A 6498-nucleotide genomic window follows, 5' to 3' on the forward strand; every position below is an offset into this window, starting at 1 on the left:
TGCTTTCACATGCTCCCATGACAGTTGTTTGTGGTTCAAATTTGGGCACTTTCTATCTGAACGATGCAGAGCACACATTTTAAGGTAATCTCTCTTTGCAGCGAAATACAGAACTATTCAATAGAGGGGGTTTTTTGATTAAAGAGCATATTTAATTTTGAGCCTCATGTTTTAGGTCCACTTTTCATCTTGCAGTTGACATCTCAGAAGTCTAGCTGCAACAGAGCAACACACCTGCAGCAGCCTGGCTGTTACATGGAAACTACATATTTTCCTATTTTTACCCTTTTCTTTAACGTGAAAATGCAGTAAGAGAACCCTTTTCATGGCCTGTACTTTTAAAGTGCCAAGAGCAGATAGCAAAAGCGCCCACTCCATGGTCAATATGCATAAGGTCTGAAGAAAAAGCCTTCAAGCTAATGCGTACCAAATCTGTCAGCAGTTTAAAAATATTCAAATTATCGTGCAGCAGACACTAATGGGCTTTTAACATCTCCAGGGCTCTTGACATTATGGCAATTGTTGTCAGAAAGGGCATAATATCTCTCAGAGCAGAATCTACATAATGGTCCAGAAAGGGTGGAAGGAAAAAACAGCATTTCATCTGGAAAGAGGCAAAAATGCTTCATGAACTTCCTCCAATGGATTGCTGGTACAGCACAGGACCAAATGCCACAAAGTTTAAATCACTACAATTTATTTTGAACTTCAGACTTCCTCTGTATCTCTCTGTGAGAGAGGGACCATTTTTCTTTGAAGGGCTGGGCTAGCTGTAAAGCACTGGATAATCACATGGGAATTTTTTAGCAAAGCAAGGGTGGATGTGCTCAGGAAAATGAGCTTTCTCCCCAATAGGCTTTTTAACCTGTGAAACACTATCTGCATTGCTCTGTAGAATGCTTTTGAAAGAATCACTGGCAAAGAGCACAGGCCTTGATTCTCTCATCTTGGAGACAAAATAATGGCCTGAACACATCATCTGAAAAGTACCTGTTTGGCTCAGAGCTGGGGGGGAGCTGCACACTCACCATCAGAAGTCTCATTTAGGGCTGTGAATAAATGTTCCTCCAAAGGGACCAGAGATGTGCAGATTGAACATTTTTCCACCTAGCCACTCAGAGTGGTTCTTCTTTTTTTCTCTCTGACTATGAGATATCCTTTAAACCTTGTACCTTCCCAAATATGAGGAAATTCACTGGTTTTTACACAAGATTGGTGGCACATATTCTCCATATATTCCCAGGGCCCTATAAAATTCTTAGCAAATATGAAAGTCACACAAAGAACTACCTGCACCTCTTCTCTTTCAGTTGTTTGCTGTTAAATCACTTTAATTTTTATGGGTGTTGTGTAAGACCCTGGTGATTGTCAACCAAAAGAAAGCAAGAACAGCATCTTCTGATGAAATGAAGGGAAACCACAGTGATGCTAGAGGGTTTGGCAGCTGTGGGACACCCAGAAGTTTTGGGAAACATACAGATCAACACTGTAAAGGCAGTGCAAGGGCAATCAACAAGGCTTGGGGTGAGGAGCTTTCTTCTAACTCTGGAATTCTTCTATGCCTTGAGAAAAAAAATCCTAAATGTTTTTTATTACTGTGTCCTGGGTTGCAGTGTATTCTATTACCATCCTCATGAGCTGTTGAAACCAGGTGGGGCAGTGTTTCCTTGCCTCCTCCCCCCAGACTATCTTTCTGTTAATGGCCCATCATTGTCCTGCCGCCTGACTCAGAGATAACTCCCTCCCGACTATCTTCTGTTAATGAGCCGAATCAACACTTGGCCTCATGACTCATTACCCCATTGTGAGATGCTCCACCCAGAGGGAGGAACCAAGCATCCCATCGTGGATATAATCTGGGACTCTGAACACCAGAGACAACCCTTCTACTGGATTTCCAGAGGACAGGAGCTACACAACCACCACTGGGCCTGGAGGAAGAGCAGACCCATTTTCTACAGGATCACCGCTTCAGAGGACTGCAGCCACCATTCTACCAGACTGCTACCACCACCCTGCCTAACAGGGACTCAGGTTGTATCTTGACTCTGTCAGTTTGTACCAGTGTTTTCTTTTATTTTTTCCTTTTTTTAAAATTTCTCCATTAAATTTTTATTCTGACTTGGTGCCTCTCACTGGTTTGTTTTCAAATTAGTACATAGTGCTAGCAGACTATCCAGTACCAGCTCATGCATTTTATCTTCCAGGAAAATGGTAAGGTGGATATTTAAGTAAGACATTCTCATATCTGGGAAAATTTTTGTTACAATATTTCTCCTCTATTACTGGTAAGATAAGCCTGGGAACCAAAACTCTGAACAGCCTTTAAGATTCAAAATCTCATTACTACCAGAGAGACTCATGCTCCCAGACACCTCATAAAGCGAGTCTGTGGATACTGCTCCCTTTCACTTCTGGGATGAATGAGTGATATTGAAGCAGAAGAGAGAATAATGAATAACAGTGTGGTGTTAATCGGGTTTATACACAGAGCTGTCTTGGAAATAACAATGCCAAAGGGCCATTCCTTACATTTTAGAGGTAGGAGCTTCCACTCAGCAGAGTGCTGGGAAAGGCAGGCAAGTGCACACCAGAGTAAAGCTGGATGGGGAGCAGCCCTGTTGGGAAGGACTTGGGGGTGTTGGTAGATCTCAATCTGGACAGGATCCAGCTGTGAGCCTGCAGACTGAGGGACATGTTCATCCCACCCAAATCAGCACTCACAGGCTCCTATCTGGAACACTGCATCCAATTCTGGGTCCCCAGAATTAGGCAATGGCACTGACAAACTGCAGCAAGTTTAGGAGAGGTCAACAAGATGTTTGGGTCTGGAGCTCCTGCCCTTGAAGGGGTGCTGAGAGAACTGGTCTGTTTTCAACTGGGAAAGCAAAGACTTCAAGGGACCTCAGAGCAGCCTCTGCAGCACCTGGGAGGTCACCCCATGGTCTGACTCCACAGCAGACCCTGATCTAAGCAGGAGGCTGGAGTGAAGAAGTCTAGAGGTCCTTCCCAGGCTTCATTAGCCTGTGATCCTATTTCTGTACAGGTCCTTCCATTCCTATCTTTGTGTTTACCTTTTTTTATGTTTTTCATGTGGTATATCCTAATTTCCATGTCTAAAATCCATTTTGTCCTTTTTTACTTCTAATCCTCAGTGTTTCCTTGTTTCTCTTCCTACCAGGTTATTTCTTCAAGGTGTGTTAGCTCTCCTCCTCCATTTTATTTCCTTTCTTTGTCCTACCAGCCATCATTAAGCTTTTCTTGTTTCACGCAACATTAATCTTTAGCCATTGATCTCTAAACAGAATTGAAAAATAAAACATCAGGCTATCTAGTTCTGTTTTCCTTAACCTAATCTATTTCTGATACCATTTGAGTTGACGTTACTACTTATTTAAATACAACTTCCTGTATTGAGAGGAGAACAAGTGTTGACTCAGATTTGAGTCATTTCTATCCGGTGCAGAAATTTCTTTCATTAAAGATATTGCAGAATAGGTTCAGATGTTGGTCAATACAAGACGTGTTTAGCATTTAGGATGATCACAGCAGATCAATTTCTGGGTCAGCTCAGATCTGATTTCTGATCAAGGTTTGCAAATCTGCCGATAATGAAGGTGTTTTGGCTAGGTAAAATATCTGATGCTGAGTCTGGATGCTGAGCTGGTGTCCCAGTAAAGGGAGGAGGACCAAGCCAAATTTGTGCAGTTGCAGTTAAACCAGCACTGGGGAAGAATAAAGAGAGATGCACTGCAGGAGCTGTGGCCTTAGTGCCCCTTGTATAAGAAAATCATAGAATGGTTTGAGTTCATCATCTCCTTCCAACCCCAGGAACACCTTCCACTATCCCAGGCTGCTCCAAGCCCTGTCCAGCCTGGCCTTGGACACTTCCAGAGATCCAGGGGCAGTCACAGCTTCTCTGGGCAACATGTGCTAGGGCCTCAGCACCCTCAGAGTAATGAATTTCTTCCTAATATCTGATCTAAACCTTCTCTCCTGCAGTTTGAAACCATTCCCCCTTGTCCTATCATTTGTCCTATCACAAATGTCCAAACTGCATTGTTTTGCATCTGAAATGAAGAAGGCACAGCCTTTATCTCCTTGTCTGTTTGCAGGGCTTTTGTGGGAAGCTCCTGAGATTCACACTCACCTCCAGTTTCAGTGAGGGGGAATAAGGCTCCTTATTGGCAGATTGATCTAAATCCTGGTGGAGCAGAACTAATAAAGTCACTGAATCCTAATAAAGTCACTGAATCCCAAAACACAGGTCATAGGGATACTGAGGTCATGCAACCCCACCCCCAGTCCTGTACAGGACAGCTGTCCTCACTACATGGGGGCTGCTCCTGGTTCTGCTCCTCAGCTCTGGAAGTCACAGATGGAATATTTTACCTTATTTACAGTTCTGCCTGGGGTCATCTCACTACTGAGTGGGTGGCAAAACACTGAAATGTTTTTGTGGTGTCCAGCACAATTTGAAGAAAGCTTTTTAATAAGTTCATCCAGTTTGCTTTCCATGTGTAAGGCCTATTAGGCCATTTGAAAACTATGGCAAATTATGCCTCTGGCTCATATTTTTATATCACTGTTGTGTCTAGAGTTTTCTTTCTCTCTCTAACCTTGTAGCAGGAGACATTCAAAAGAACATTACCATCCCTCGCTGCATTTAACTTAACCAAGATATGACTCCTGGGGACAGTCTAATGGGGAAAAGAGCAGGAAGAGAGCATCATCTGTCAGCATATTAATGTTCTAAATTAATGCACATCCTTCTTCATAAAAATTATTCCTTCAATTCTAAGTCAAATAATATTGATTCTCAATGTGACACAAAAACAAGTGATCACTGTAATACCACTTAAAAAGCAACCTGAAGAGCAGCTGAGGCAGGAGGGAAGGGAAACTTGACAAGTGTTTTTGTCAAAGTGTCTGGAGAATGATTCTTTTAGGAGAGACAAGTTTAAACACACATAGGTAATTTAAACAAGCTTTTTCTGAAATTCCAAGAAGAGGGAAAAATTGCTCTCTAATTTCCAGTTTCTTAAATTGTAGTGTTATTATTATTATTATTATGTAAGTATCTCTGAACAAAATGTTTTGGAGAATATAATTAACACATCACTGCATTTCTGCAGGATAGTGTATATAGTATTCCAATACGAACAAAACTTTTCCAATTATCTTATTCTTTCTTACAGCAATGCTACCTCCACACCAACCCTTAAAAGGAGAAATGTTCAGAAAAGGGATTCTCTTAATATTTCTTAGTATTAGGTTTATATGTGATACATGCTTGTAAATTCCATGTGTCCCATTTATCACTTACATTGATGGATTCAGTTGTCCTATAACAAATTCCTGACTGTCTACCACCTCCAGTAGCACAATACATCACTACCTTTCTTTGAATATGTTAAGATTGTCACTGTGGTTCCTTCTGTCTCATCAGGATGTCCAACACCTATCCAGGCACAATGCAGGCTCTGTGATATGGATGGCTTTTCTTTCGTTGGAGGAAAATCCTCTCCCAAACCTCAAGTTTGGAACAGAAGCGAAATGGATGTGAGTTGAAAAATAACTCTGATGTGTCAGGGAAGTTAGGTCTCTTTTGGGTCAGACAACCAAGTGAGTCGAGCTCTCCTGAGAAACATCCAGCACGAGGAGAGGAAGAGATGCAGCGGAGTGTCGATACTGGAATGGGTGCAGAAAGCCACAGAGAGGTGCTGAATCATCTGATTCTTCCTACGTAAATCTGAGTCCTGTAGTACCAGATCCCTCCTGGTTCAGACAACTTGACTCATCCTGTACCATGCTTGTGACTTCCTACATTTTCTCTCATGACAATCCTTTCATCCTCCCCCATGTAAATCAAGTCCCTTTGACACGATGGACACATTCAGTATGATGAGATTTTCTGTACCAGGGATCTTTTTCAGCTCTTTTTGCTGCTCTCCTGCATATCAAGCCTGAGCCACATCCCTGGCTGTCACCCACTGCCTCCTCAAAGCAGGAGAACACACACACACACAAACAACACACAAAGGGCTTTCTAAAAATGAAAGACATCATTCCCAGTAATTGTTGAAAGATGTGTCAATAGGGACCACTCCACTGGATAAGAGAGGAGTAGGGAGTGACTTTTAGCACTGGACTGTCCTCACCCTGCACCTGCTGGCTGCCTCTCTGGCCCTGTTTTCAGCTGTCCTAAACAACTTCTCAAAAAAAAGTCTGTACATGGCCCCCTCTAAAGCCTGATGGGAAGGGGATGTACAAAACTGAGGTCTAAATTAATCTCAGCTGTTTAACAAGCTTGCTGTTGAAGATATTACCTACTTACCCTCTACAGACAATAAGAAAAACTAAGCTACCCAATTTCATGTATCTTACCTTGTGCTGTGGCTTAGGAGAAATCCCTGCTGGAGTTTCCTCTTCCAATTATTAACTAAAGTAGTGTTGGGGTTTTAGTTTAGTCTTAGTTTTTCTTCCTGTTAAAGGAAT

This window comes from Corvus kubaryi, unplaced genomic scaffold, assembly GCF_017639235.1.
Source record: "Corvus kubaryi isolate FWS band 111438036 unplaced genomic scaffold, C.kubaryi_AGA036_p1.0 split2-37374, whole genome shotgun sequence".
Lineage (NCBI taxonomy): Eukaryota > Metazoa > Chordata > Aves > Passeriformes > Corvidae > Corvus > Corvus kubaryi.